This window comes from Panthera leo, chromosome B2 (assembly GCF_018350215.1).
Source record: "Panthera leo isolate Ple1 chromosome B2, P.leo_Ple1_pat1.1, whole genome shotgun sequence".
Lineage (NCBI taxonomy): Eukaryota > Metazoa > Chordata > Mammalia > Carnivora > Felidae > Panthera > Panthera leo.
Genome location: NC_056683.1, coordinates 87,279,136 through 87,295,376, shown reverse-complemented (window position 1 = coordinate 87,295,376; position 16,241 = coordinate 87,279,136).

Below are 16,241 nucleotides of genomic sequence, written 5' to 3'. Positions count from 1 at the left end.
CAGGAAACTCTGAAGGAAATATTTAAAATCAATTCTATTGACAAAGTTTTGCTAATTGATTTACTTGAAAAGCTCTTGAAATATACTGACATACTTCTTCATTGACAGCTAGATTATGGAGAACGAATTGTTGCTTGTTGGAGGTGTCATTCGTACCTGATTCTCATTATTGAAATCAATGTCACAGATGTGCCTCTCTCTTTAACATTGTGGAGCAAAATAAGAAAATGAACTGTTATGTTTAACCTTTCTCCTAAAATAAAAAACTGGCTAGAAATTAAAATTCTAGCCATAATTTTCAGGTCCCCTGAGTTTCCCCAAAAGTCTTAAAATAAAACTTTAACTTGGGCTAGTTTTAGTGGCTACATATTCCCTGCAACAATCCCTAACTGGGTATGTGTAACAAAGCATAAGCAATATAAATAGAACAAGATTTCATGGGAAACTTCCCTACTTAGCTATTTACTGATTGTTCTTTAATTAAAAGCACTTGATTACATTTTCATTCCTACAGGAAGAGTCTGCAAGTATAAAAAGAAACACTTTCTCCTTCACCTCAATCTAGACTCAACTCAAATCTTCCCAAAACACTTCAAACATACAAGCTCATAAATTCAGACTTCATCAGGAAGCCCAGCTGCCACGGGAAATTGGCCTTCTGCTTTGGGTAAATCAAAAGGAGAAAGACAGAAAGTTACATTGTGGGTCAGGAATGCACAAGAGGCTCAGTATCCAACTAAGAAGTGAAATAGATTTATTTAGTGAAAATAAAAAGCAACCTTTTATTTCCAACACCAACCTCTTTAACTTTACATAGAGTTAGTCAAATTATGCTATTTTCCAAAATTAAATAAATTTGACTAGGTTATTATTCAGCCCTTTTCCAGTTTCCAACAAACGAAGCAAATGTTCATCACAATGCAATGAAAACTCAGTAACGGGCTCAAAATTCACAAACTTTTGTCCAAAATAATCATCTGAATCCCTAGAAATAAGAAACACAAAACCTAAATCTTCTCCTTCTTCTCTATCTACTCAAAATAACCCATCCCAAAGCAAAAACAACCATTTGCACAATGCTCAATGGTACAAATATATACAACAATACCCAAATTAATTTCCAGAAGCACCAAAAGTTCCAAATTATGGATGGAAACACTAAATTAACTAGAAAATGTTTCAAAGTTCTGGGTTTCTTTTGAGAGGATAGTACCCTGTCTCAAGAGCAGACAGAGGGAATCTTAATATGTAACCTTCTTAAAAACTGGATGAAGGGGATGCTAGTATGCAATGGGAAAGTTTCCTATATGAATAAATTATATGGTATATAATTTGCTAATATTCAAACTATTTAATAATGTACTGAATTTTTTCTTTTCTTTTTTAATTTTATTTATTTATTTATTTATTTATTTATTTCTCACTGAGGTAAACCTCTTGGGTTTAACTCAGAGTCATGTCCATCAAAGCCTTTCTGAGGCAAAGAATGAGCCTGTACACATAAGACAATTCCCCAAGGAAGATATTTTCTAACCTTTTTTAAAAAAATTTTTTAATGTTTATTTATTTTTGAGAGAGAGAGAGTGAGACAAAGAGTGAGTGGGGGGGGGGGGTGCAGAGAGAGAAGGAGACACAGAATCTGAACCAGGCTTCAGGCTCTGAGCTGTCAGCACAGAGCCTGACATGGGGTTCAAACCCAGGAATGGCAAGATCATGACCTGAGCTGAAGTCAGACGCTTAACCGACTGAGCCACCCAGGCGCCCCAGATATTTTCTAATCTTAACCAAACATTGCCCTTCCCTCCTGAGTCTAAAAATACAGGGTAATTAATTCCAATACAAGAACCATTATAAAATCATTTTAGAAGACCCTCGACAAGGGTAAAATTGGCCTCATTATCTCAGTGTACTCACACATTTTGTGCACAGGCTCAGGACATAAGGAGTCAAAACCACCTCTGATGCTTCTTGACAGATTGGAGATGAACCGGATTCCACAAGGGTGCACACGCCAAGGACATCTAGAAGCCAAATGACAAAAAATTAAAATTTACAGATTCTGTCTGTGCAGACACAGGAGCAACTCTGATATTTTTAAACTCTGAGTGTACCATCAAGAGAATCAAGTCCATTTTTTGTTATGCTTTGTTATTTCAAGACTTCATCAAAAATAGCCCCATGCCCTGACACCAGATCTTCTATGTCAGAAACTTACTCCTCTGTAATTTATGTTAGCCTCAGTTTTCATTTCAAGGATAGAATTTCAGATAAGATGTTGGCTTTTCATGAAGATTTATTCAAACATTTCATGAATTTTATAATTAAAACTTTAATTCATTTGCAGAAAGAACATCTTAAAATGTCTAATAGAGTAGTTAAGAAGACAAGCTTTGAGAAACTGGTATGAGTTCGAATAGTTTCTTGCAGATAAAAATGGAATAATAATAGCACCTACTTCATGATGGAGATGCTAGGATTAAAATTAAGCATAGCATTTGACATATGATATTTTAAAAATATGAAATTTGTTATTTTAATTATTAGTTCCCATTCACTCAAAATTCACATACACTTAAGAACCACCTTTCTTACTCCCTTTGCAGGTAATTACTCCTTTTTAATTAATGAAGGCAATTACTTTAGAATATTTTCCCATAGTCAAAGGAGAAAAGCAGAAAGCTTTAATGAAAACAAAACAAAACAAAACAAAAACAAAGAACTTTCAGTGAGCTAAGGGACTACGTTAAACCTGAAAATCAAGATTAAAAAAATCAGTAGCAGGGTCCTCAGAAATAAAATCCAACAGCTGTACAGCACTTTGTAACATCTAGTAAAAGCATGAGACCAAGTGCTAGGAGTTGCACTATGTCCTGTCAGTTCCCTCTACTTCATGCAGTGTCACTAGACACGTACAGCAGACTCCTTAGTTCTTTATTTTCCTGAGTTTCTCCGAAATCAGAATCAAACAAAATGCTTCTAAGTGAGTAGTTTATTTGAATGCAGTCCCAGAAAGTATGATCAAGGGATAAGTGAAACTAGAAGGAGAACAAATAAATACAAGGATGTATAATCAAGTCAGTGCAAGCCACTGGTTGCTTCACCTAGTAAGACCTTCTAAGAAGCCTTATGGAACTGACTTTAGAACCTTGTCCCCAAAGGAAGAAAAGGGGAAACATTAATCCACAGGCTCCCATTCCACAAAGGCCAAAGGGCACTCTGAATGTTGCCACCTACATTGCAACTCCAAGTTTCTCATATATGATTGCCAAACAGGTTTCTATAGGTGGTCTCATGCCATGTGTGCGTGAGACATTATTAATTTGCATCTACATAAAATAAACCAAAGCCTGACTGCAACTGACAGTAACAGCCACAGTTGAAATAAGTGTTGAGAATTTAAAATAATGTACTAGAGTTGAGCATACAAAAATCAATCAAGGGTGCCTGAATGGCTCAGTCGGTTAAGCATCCCACTCTTGATTTTGGCTCAGTTCATGACCTTACAGTTTGTGAATTCAAGCCCCATGTCAGGCTCTGCACTGACAGTGTGGAACCTCCTTAGGATTCTCTCTTTCCCTCTCTCCGTACCCTTCCCCTGCTCAGACACATTCTCTCTCTCTCTCTCTCAAAATAAATAAACATTAAAAAATTAAAACAAAAATCAATCAGTGTAATACATTACATTAATTAGAATGTAGCAGGGAAAAAAACAGGTTCTGGTTCAAGACAGCAACATAGGGAGACTCTGAACTCACCTCTTCCACAGAACACACCAAATTATACCTATTAATAGAACAATTCCTCTTGAAGAACTGAGGGCTGACTGAACAGCTACTAAACAACCAAAGATAGAGAAAATGGCAAGAGAACAGGAAGACAGACCGAGACAAAGGGAACCCCCATCCCTGAGCTCCTAATAGCAATGGGGAAGGATTAGTACTGAGGATACTGTGCCTCTATCGTTAGGCACAGAAAAAAAAAGCCGTGGTTGAAAAGAGCGGCTAGCACTTAAAAGGGACAACACAATTCTGTCAAGTGGCAGAGGAGATGCAAGAAATCTCTTCGGATCAGAGGGACTGGAGAACATGTGGTTTATGCTCCCACCTCACTTTAATTTTAATTTTTTTTTAACGTTTATTTATTTTTGAGACAGAGAGAGACAGAGCATGAACGGGGGAGGGTCAGAGAGAGGGAGACACAGAATCTGAAACAGGCTCCAGGCTCTGAGCTGTTAGCACAGAGCCCGATGCGGGGCTCGAACTCACCGACCGTGAGATCATGACCTGAGCCGAAGTCGGCCGCTTAACCGACTGAGCCACCCAGGCGCCCCCCCACCTCACTTTAAAAGCCTTGACCACAGCAGGGTCTGGACACTGTCAGGCAGTCCAGTCCTCTCAGTGAGTTTGCCACTTCAGAGAGCCCAGGGTCCATAAGCACACACCATCTGCCCTGTGTGCTGGGACACAGAAAACAACCTGCAGTTTTATGGGATTGGGGGCGCTGTTGTTTTACTTTTTAAAATTTATCTTGCCTTTTTTTTTCTCTCTCTCTCTTTGGTTTTATCCTTTTCTTATTCTTTTTTATTTCTTCTTAATTTTTTCTTTTTTGTCCCTTTTTAACAATGTTTTTCTCTCTTATTATTCTGTTTTTTTTACTATTATTATTTTTTAATTATTCCTTCTGTAAAAAGCCATGGTTTAAAAGAGTAGCTAGCACATATATACACAGCTCCAACCAGCCAGCAAAAGTCACCAAGTGGGAATACACAAGACCACTCCTTCAACTTTATAAGTAGCCATTTTGCCTAATCCATAGAAAGAAACAGAAAATCAAGCAAAATGGTGAAAGGATATGCTCACAAAGAAAGAACAAGAAAAAAAAAACTCAGAAAAAGAACAAAATGAAACAAAGTTAAGCAATACATCTGCTAAAGAATTTAAAGTAATAATTGTAAAGATACTCATTGGGCTGGAGAAAAGAATGGAAGAACTCAGTGAGACCATCAATAAAGAGAAAATATATTTTTTTCCTAAAGTTTATTTTATTTATTTTGAGAGACAGAGAGAGAGTGCCAGCAGGAGAGGGGCAGAGAGAGAGAAAGAGAGAAAGAATCCCAAGCAGGCTCTGCACTGTCAGCATGAAGCCCAATGCGGGGCTCAATCTCACAAACCATGAGATCATGACCTGAGCCGAAAGTAAGAGTTGGATGCTTAACTAACTGAGCCACTAGGATCCCCAAGATAGAAAATATTTTAAAAAGAATCAGAGTTGAAAAATACAATAACTAGAGTAAAAAACACACTAAAGTGAATCAACAGTACAATGGCAGATGAAGAAGAACATATCAACGATCAGAAAGACTGGGTAATGGTAAGTACACAAGTTGAATGGCAAAGAGAAAAGAATTTTTTAAAATGAGGATAGATTAAGAGATCTCTTAGCAACATCAGGTGAATAAAAATCTGCATTATAGGAATCCCAGAAGAAGAGAGAGAGAAAAATGTAGAAAACTTATTTGAAGAAATAATAACTGAAAACTTCCTAACCTAGAGTGGGAAGGGAATATTAGCACGATGTATTCAAAGTGCTAAAAGGAAAAAAAAAAAAAACAACAAAACTACAACTATGAATACTCTGCACAGCAAGGTTATCATTCAGATTTGAAGGAGAGATAGTTTCCCAGATAAACACAAGATAAACGAGTTTATCATCACTAAACCAGACTTACAAGAAATGTTAAAAGGACTTCTTTAAGTGGAAAAGAAATGGCCATAACTTGACATAAGAAAAATATGAATAAAAAGGTGTAAAATATGAGTACATATACATAAAATGTGGAGAAGCGAGTATTAAAAGAAAAGAAAAAAGACTTTTTTTCTTTTTGTTTTTTTTTTTGCTTTTGTTTGTTTTTTGTTTTTTGTTTTTAGAATGTGTTTGAACTTAAATGACCATTAAATTAATATGAACTGCTATTTATTTAGGATATTGTATATGAATCTCATGGTAACCACAAACCCAAAACCTTTGATAGATATACAAAAAATTAAGAGAAAGAAATCCAAACAAAACACTACAGATGCTCATTGATCACAGAGCGTAAGAGAAGAAGAAAGGAACAGAAAGGATCTATAAAAAGATCCTTTTTGTAGAAAAACAAATGTTTAAAGTGATGATAAGTATACACATAATTATGTTAAATGTAAATGTAAACTGTCCAATCAAAAGACACAGAGTGGAAGAATGGGGACAAAGGAGAAAAGACCCATCTATATGCTGACTCACCTCAAACTTGAAAAACCCACAGTTAATCATCCTGAATGGTGCAATACTGACAGTTTTCAGGAACAAGACAAGAATGTCCATTCTTACCACTTTTATTCAACGTAGTACTAAAAGTCTTAATCACAGCAATCAGAAAAGAAAAAGAAATCAGAGGCATCAATATTGGTAAAGAAGTTAAACTTTCACTATTTGAAGATGACATAATACTATACATAGAAAATCCTAAAGATTCCACCAAGAAACTACTAGAAGTAATAAATGAATTTAGTAAAGTGGCAGGATACAACTAACACTTAAAAGGGACAACACAACTCTGCAATACCCAGATATTGGTAGCGTTTTTATACACTAGCAACAAAATTTCAGAAAGAGACATTAAATAATCCATTTATAATTACACCAAAAACAAGAAAATACCTAGGAATAAACTTAACCAAGGAGGTAAAAGATCTGTACTCTGAAAACTATAAAAAATTGATGAAAGAAATTGAAGATGACACAAACAAATGGAAAGATATTCCATGCTCATTGATTGGAAGAAATAATAATGTCAAAATTTCCATGTTACCCAAAGCAATCAACAGATTCCATCCAATCACTGTCAAAATACCAACAGACTTTTTCACAAAACTAGAATAATACTAAAATTGTATGGCACCACAAAAGACCCCAGATAGCCAAAACAATCCTGAGAAAGAATAAAGCAGCAGGTATCACAATCCCAGATGTCAAAATATACTAAAAAGCCATAGTAATCAAAACAGTATGGTACTGACACAAAAATAAACATACAGATCAACAGAACAGAATAGAGATCCCAGAAATAAACCTCTATGACAAAGGAGGCAAGAATATACAATGCAGAAAAGAAAGTTTTTTCAACAAATAGTGGTAGAAAAATTGGGCAGCTACATATATAAGAATTAAACTGGAGGGGAGCCTGGGTGGCTTAGTCGGTTGAGTGTCCGACTTCAGCTCAGATCATGATCTTGTGGTTGATGAGTTCAAGCCCCACGTCGGGCTCTCTGCTGACAGCTCAGAGCCTAGAGCCTGCCTCGGATTCTGTGTCTCCCTCTCTCTCCACCCCTCCCCACTAATGCTCTGTCTCTCTCTGTCTCAGAAATAAACAATAAAAATTTTTTTTTAAAAACTTAAAATGGATTAAAGACCTAAAAGTAAGACCTGAAAGCATAAAAATCCAAGAAGAGAGCACAGGCAGTAATTTCTTTGATATCGGCGTTAGCAACATTTTCCTAGATATGTTTCCTAAGGCATGGGAAACAAAAGCAAAAATAAAGTTGGAACTACACCAAAATAAAAAGCTTTTACACAGCAAAGGAAACTATCAACAAATCAAATAGTCAACCTACTGAATGGAATAAGATATTTGCAAATGATATATCTAATAAATTGTATATATATTATATATAATGTATATATATATATATATATATATATATATATATATATATATATAATATATATCCAATACATAATTATATATCCAAAATAATTTACACAACTTGACACCAAAAAAACCCAAAAAAATCCAATCAAAAAATGAGCAGAGGTCCTGAATAGACATTTTTAAAGAAGATATTCAGATAGCTAACAGATACATGAAAAGATGCTCAGCATCACTAATCATCAGTGAAATGCAAATCAAAACCACAATGAGTTATCACCTCATATCTTTTAGAATGGCTATAATCCAGAAGACAAGAAATAACCAATGTTGGCAAGGATGTAGAGAAAAAGAAACCTTTATACACTGTTAATGGGAATGTAAATTAGTATAGCCACTGTGGTAAACAGTATGGGGGTTCCTCAAAAACTTAAAAAAGAGGGGCACCTGGGTGGTTCAGTTGGCTGAGTGTCCCACTCTTGATTTTGGCTCAGGTCATGTTCCCAGGGCCATGGGATTGAGTCCTGCATCGGGCTTTGTGCCGAGCATGGAGCCTGCTTAAGATTCCCTCTGCCCCCTTCCTAGTGTGCTCGCTCTCTTTCTCTCTAAAACACACACACACACACACACACACACACACACACACACACACACTTAAAAATAGAAATATCGGATCCAGTAATTCCACTCCTGTGTATTTACCCAGGGAAAACAAAAGCACTAACTCAAAAATATATGTACCACCATGTTTATTGCAGCATTATTTACAACAGCCAAGCCATGGAATGGAAGCAATCTACGTGTCCATCAACAGATAAATGGATAAGAAAAATATGGTATATGTTGGTAACACACACACACACACACACACACACACACACACCCCACACAGGAATATTACACATCCATAAAAAAGGATAAGATTGTGCCATTTGAGACAACATGGATGGACTTAAAGGTTATTATGTTATAAATCAGACTCAGAAAGACAAACATCATATGACTCCACTCATAAATGGAATCTAAAAAAAAAAGAGGAATCAGAATTATAGAGATAAACTGATGCTTGTCAGAGGGGAGGATGATAGGGCACTGGGAAAAATGATTGAAGGATAATGGGAGATACAGGTTTCCCAATATGGAATAAGTAAGTCACATGAATAAAAAGCAGAGCATAAGGAATATAGTCAATATTATAATAGTGGTTTAATGGCTTACATGGTAGCTATACTTGTGAACATAACATAAAGCATAAACTTGTCAATTCACTAAATTGCACACCTTCAATTAATATAACACTGTATATCTACTATACTCAAAAAATATTTTAAAGGAGGATAATAATATAAAAAGAATTGATGAAGGAAAATGATTTTGTGAAATCTAATATCCTCTCATGATAGATATATTCAACAAACTGAGAAGAAACTTTCATGGTAGATAAACATAATAAAGGGAATGCATGAAAAACTCATGGCCAAAATAATACTCACTAATGAAAGACCTAAAAATTTCCTCCTAAATTCAACAACTAGATGAGGATGCTCACTTTCACCATTTGAATTCAACATTATACTATATACTCTAGCCATAGTAATTGGGCACACACACACAAAAAACTGTCCAAATTGGAAAAAATTATTTTTATTCACAGATAAAGCTTGACTATAGTCTGTAAAAACTCCCCTGTGCCTATGCCTGCAATCATCCTTAGGCAAGACTAAATGTTGTGCAAGTCACAGTTGAGCATTCAATAGCATTGCCTTGGATGGGAGGGAAAGAATAATAAAATATATCTTTGACTTTTCTCTGCTTCTTATGATGCTGAAACTTCCATCTCATGGTACATTTAAAAATAAAAATAAGACTAGGCCTAATACAAAGGTCAACTCTAAATTTTCCAGGAATGCAAAATAACAACTAACTTCTTCAACTCCCAGAAGCCATGATACTATAGAGACCAGCCGTCAGCCTTTATCAATCTTCCCACAAGACATCAAGCACCCTTAATGCTTGGATGCCTGCTAGAAAAGTCTTTAGAGCACCCTTTTGGTTTTATCCACCCAAATAGCTTATTACAAAAGAGCAACCTATTCATGCCTCTCTACTGTGGCACAGAAAGGAAGAAAATTTATGAGTGTGTGTGTGTGTGTGTTTGTGTGTGTGTGTGTAAATCATATATATGTATATATTACACAGGCGATTTATAATTTCATCAGCAACCCTGAATGAAGCTATTATTGTTTGCTTTGTAAAACAGAAAACTGGGGATTTAAAATAACTGGCTAAATGTCACAGTATACATAGAGGACTACACTAGTATTTGGATTCACTCTATGTGACCATAAATCCTGTATTCTTTCCACTCTAGCACACTCTACCAATGAGGCCAACACCTAAAAAAGAAAAAAAGAGGGAAAGAAAAAGCAGTTATATCAAGTTTATGATTAAAGAACAGTTAACAGCTTTTTAAAATTTGGATCCATTAAATTAATTATGTACCATTTCTTAAACACCCTTAATATGCTAATCAAAACATATGTAATATGAACCCATTTTCCACTATGGTTGAAACACAATTTATTCATATTAAACAGAAGCCATGTTTTAGCTCCCGCTTCTTTCCCTGATATAAGAGATGATCATATACTGTATAGATACTCTTCTCAACACAGCTACAAAAGGCAATTAAACTGAGCTTAATAATTTTGCAGTTTTGCTTGCAGCCTCAAAAGGAACAAGGCTATATGTGTAACCCCCTTTTTATGGGATCTTACTGAGATCAGAAAGGAATAATTAATCATTGATTAAGGCACAGTAAATCTCCCACACACTAAGACTAATTTATTGAGCTATAAACCACAGTGCAATCACTTGTGTGCTATCGTTCATTCATGCACAGAAGAAAATTATAGATACCACTTAGAAAAAAATACTGACAACAAGGAATATTTTGTGTTTATTTTAGATTAAGAGCAATTGAACATTCACCCATTCAATACCAACACTAAACACACACACACACACACACACACACACACACGCACACACTCTATTAGTAATATGCTCATTTTATTCACTGATAATTCTGTTTAAGAAAACTAATATTAAGGGGCACCTGGGTGTCTGAGTCAGCTAAGTGTCTGACTCCTGGTTTCAGCTCAGGTCATGATCTCACGGTTTGTGGGTTCCAGCCCCGCATCAGGCTCGGCACTGACAGTGAGGAGCCTGTTTGGGATCTTCTCTCTCTCCCTCTCTCTCTGCACCTCTCCCATTTGTGCTCTCTCTCTCCCTCAAAATAAATAAATAAACTTAAAAAAATAAATTTATTAAAAAAGAAAACTAATATTAAACAGTCTGAAAATACAGGGCATCAGATATTAAGAAAAAAATCTATGCCTTGTACTTACAGTAAAGACAACCATTAAAGAAACACATTGTATGCTTGACTCTGCAGCTAGTGAGTACAAGGCTAAAATGGGTAACATGCATTTAAAATTTCTCACTAGAGGTATATAGTATGTGCAATTAAAGAATCATTAGTGAGTAATTATCCATTTATTATGGGTACATAGCACACTAGAATTCTGAAAAAATAATAAATAAATAATTGTGCTCCTTTAATAGACCTTGGAGCTAAAAGAGAAAACAAAGTCACAGAATTGAAAGAGATGAATTTAACTGCATATGCAAACATATTTGACACTTCACATAAACATAAATTTATTCCTTCAGACTTCATCATGTATTAACTGAACCCACAGCCATAGCCAGATATGGGGGAGAAACAGAGGTGAATGGGAGAGATGCCTGCCTACATGTCTAATGGGTCTTAATGCATAAATTTTTAAGGCCATGTGTATATGTATAGCAAAAAGGCAGAGATGAACAAGCATAAAGAGTGATGAGGGAGGTGCTAAGGATTTAGTGGTGACCCACTAGCCCTCAGTATACAATGATACTACTCAGCTAATAATATTAACAATTCCTATATTTTCATGCAGCTTCACTGAGGTACACAATAAATCACACCTTTCATCTCTACTAATAATCCTGAATCTTTGATCTCAGAGACCCACTATACTGCTGCCACCCAAATTTGTTTTAGCTCTAACTCAATGCAGAAAGAGGACAACTAGTTCCTAACTTTGACTGATCAGCTACTTCTGACCTCCTTGATAACATCCTTGCACATACAAAACCATGCTTTCTAGTCCTATTTAGGACCTAGATTATTCTTATTGCTCAGAGACCCTGTAACTAACCCAAAGGGAAACTACATATCCCAGCTTTCCTTGCAGATAGAGGGGACATGTAACTCAGTTATGGCCAGTGGAATGTTGGCTGGAAGTGATGTATGTATGCCACCTTAATCTCTGGCTCCTAAAGCAGGCTGCACAAGGCACCACCCTTTTTCTATACATTGCCTGTGGGACAGCAAGGTGAGCTTCTACTACATGTTGAAAATAGTAGCATTATTACAGCAGGGGAAGCTCCTGGATCATTGAATGACTAAATAGTACAAAACTTTCCATATTTTCATCACAGACTAGGAACAAAGAGCTTCCCCTTTGGTCCTTGGTTGCTTTAAAATAGTCTAGCAACCAAATTACTGAAAGCTTAATAGCCAGTACAGGTATCCCCACTTTTTGAAACTTTGCATTAAACCACTTTGCTTTTATGAAATACCTACATTTAAGTACCTGTTTTCACTAACCAAAAGGAATCCAAAGGAGATTTTCACTTTTATGAAAAAAGGTGAAAATCAAAAATAGTGTGTAGTGTTTGTTTTTCAGCAAGCAGTTATAAAGGCAGTGTGCACCCCAAGCAGCAAGAGTGGCCCCACTCAGCATCTAAGCATCAAGCCACCACAGCTTTGAACTGTGTCTGTGAGCATGTGTGCTTTGTCTCAATTTATTTTGTGCATCTATTAGCAAGATGTGTCCTAAGGTATCAGAAAAGGCTAAGAGATTATTTTTTGTGTTTGGGAATGCTCAAAAACTTTTAATATAAATTAATGGTAATAACTTCCTTACACCATTTTGGCTTATGAAAGTTTTCATAGGAACACTCTACTTTCACATAGTAGGAAAACCTGTATCATGTTATGCTTGTCTATAATGAGTTAAGACACAGAAGAACTGAGGGTAGAAAGAAGACATAACATATTGGTCAAAGCAAAAGTGAGCTGAAAGCTGGCACTTTCTTTGAAGCAGAATTATTCTTTTCTAAACCCATATTACTGCTTATGTAATTCTATACCACCCCCACCACCATCACACCAACAACCCCACTTCCACCCTCTGTCCTATCTCCTGGACTGTCCTATACTGTTTTTGTCAATTTATGCCCTTCCAGACCCAACTCTCAAATCATCTTCACAGGAAATCTTATCCAGGTACCATCCCTATCCTTTGATCACTTCCTCCCTGCATCTCCTGGCACCTACACACACTCCATTGGAGTGAGACAGCTATTTGTCATGTGTTGGATTTCCCTGTGAGTACCTCAAAGGCAGAAATCACCATTTTTGCCATACCCAGTACCCAGCCCAGAACGGTACTGAGAGTATTTACTTACAAATATTGGTTAAATCCATTCGTAATAACTGACAAAGCTTATTTGACAGTTATTTGACAAAGCTTTTGTTTCAAACTTTTATTTTTGTCTTTCCAGTGAGATTTTAAACTGCCTGAAGTCAGAGCTATATTATGAACTTTTTCCTCTCACAAGCTTGCTTCTGTGTCATGTATTAAGTAGACACAAATAAACTATTAAGCCATTGTGGTTTTCACTCTATATGTTTTTCAAAATGCTCAGAGACTAGTTAGAAAATTAAAGGATATTTAAGGAAAAAAAGAAAAAAATGTGTATATTCTATAGTTGTTTATGACTTTTTCTCTTATTCTGAGATATTTTCCTGGGTCATGGGTAGAAAGGAAATGTAAGAAATCTTCAGGAATAGGTACTGAAAGAGTACTCCTAACAACATCCTATTATTTCATATAGAAAATTAAAATAAACAATGGGCATTCTTTCCATTTCTAATAGGTATATAACTGACCTCCCACCAGAAACTTATCACCCTATTAAAAAATGTTACTTCTAACACTAGTCATTTCTCTTTATATTATCCCATATTTGCCTACTACATAAGCATATCCATTCACTGGTAAGATTATCCCTATTATGAGAAAAAATGTACCTTAAGCTACTTTGTTATATGCTTCTTAAGGTCATCTATTTCATTTATTAATTCTTTGCTGCTTCATCTGCCTTCTGATTTTAATTTGGATTCCTATATAGATATGTCCATAGAAAAAGGCTACTCATGGATAGGTGAGTGTTTCAGTATACATAACAGTATCTTGTTCATTTATCCTCGTAAGTTGACATTCTAGGATATTCATCAATAACTATGAAATTTGTTAAGTGTGTTATTTTGCACAAAGACTGAGCCACTGGCTGTATGCTGACAAGGTGGATCATGATCAACTGGACAAGGTAATACCACCCAGTGGAGAACATCATGTTGGCCATCCAATGTTCCTTTTGGGATGTTCACCCTATTGTATACTTTACAGCTCCTAAGCACCTGATATTATACTCATTTCAGGTCTTACCTGCTGGAGATGTTTTACTAGATAATATTTAAGATTCTCCTCAATCCTGAGATTCCATGGCTCTAAGCTATAGGTGCCTCCAACAAAGACTATATTTTATTCCTGTTTGTATCCCTATTATGGACTGAATGTTTGTGTCCCCCTACAATCCATATGTTGAGAATCTAACCCCATGTATTATGGTTTGAAGAAGTAGGGATTTGGAAAGTGATTAGATCATGAGGGTGGAACCCTCGTGTATGGGATTAGTGCCATTATAAAAGGAACCCAAGAGAGCTTCCTTCTTCCTCTACTATATGAAGACACAGCAAGAAGATGGTCATCTATAAATCAGAAAGTAGGCCTTTACCTGACATCAAATCTTCTAGCACCTTGATCTTGGATATTACAGACTCCAGAACTGTGAGAAATAAATTTCTGTTGTATATAAGCCACCCAGTCTATAGTATTTTTGTTATAGCTACTCAAATAAACTAAGAAAATCCCCTTACTGTCCAACATAGTTCTAGACAAGGTAGGTAATCAATATGAACATGTTGAATTGTTTATTGATTTACTGTAGGCTTAAAATTTATTGTTTCCCCTTTATCTTAATTAGTTATGGAGAGGGTATGGAGATTAGAGGTGGTGGGAAAGGAGAAATGTGCTCAATGGAAGAACTATGACATGTCAGGCATTGAGGTGAGTACTAAATCCTAACAACCTTGGAAGTGGGTGTTATTTTATTTCCATTTTACAGTTGAAGAATTTATAGTTCAGAGAAATTCTTTATTCAGTACCACAATGGCAGTAATATAAATATAACTGGTAGGATTTGAATTCAGAGATTTTCTGCTTACCCTACTATCGCTTTCTGCCAGTCCCTTCACCTTTTAACACCAGCACCTTATAGAATTCTTGCACAAAATAAATGTAGTAAATGTTTACAAGATTAATTGTTCCAGTGTTGTTCTCTCAGCTAACAGGACTGGTAACAAATGGGGGACTTTATGGTTTGTAGGACATTATAGCTTCTCTTACTTCTTCTCACCCACCCTGCATACATATCTCCCCTAAAACTTTGAGGCAGCTGTTTAGGAGGCCCACCTCAGGCGTTTTTATCTTAAAAATGTACCTATATTATCCTTAAAAGAGTGTAATTGCACCCCTTTGTTTTCTCTGGATTAGGAAAGGATAAAATGGGGGAAAAAAAGAAAGACTTAAAAATAATCAAATATATTTTTACTGGAAGAGGCCTAGAAGGCTAAAGAACAGCAGGGAGAAAAAAAATCCTAGTAGCTACGAGGTTCAAAGAGGAATTTGGAACTTCCCTGACATATCACCTAAGTTAGAAGATATGTGTAGCATATGCCCTCTCTTTTGATTTTTCTAAATTCTACTTTATTCACTGAAGTTCACGCATAAGTGGAGTTTTTGTTTTGAGGAAACTCAAAAGACAAGGACAAGATAACTAATAAAGATATTAAACAAAGAGACATTCAAATTTTGGTAAGAGAAATCCAGCACCTGAAAAATCCTACTATATAACTGTCAAACAAATATTGAAGTGTTTTTAAATTAGTAGCTTTTCTGAGATATTGATATGACCCAGATAGGCCCTGACCAAAATTTTTTAAACTGAGAGAAATTGCCTTAAGAATGTAGCCTACAGTTTCATCAACACACTGATCTGAATCTAGAATTTTGGAATTAATTATAATTTAAAGAAGAATGTATCAGAAAAGAATGTATATGTGAGCTTCATTTTCTACTTCACAACTGAATACAAATCAACAAACTCACTATTTGTATGAACCAAAGAAAAATACATCTTTTAATGTTGTTATTTTGGGCATTGACATATATATAGCTTAACATATATATATAGAAAGATATATATATCTTAAATATATATATAACTTAAAAATTATAACCAAATATAATATATATAA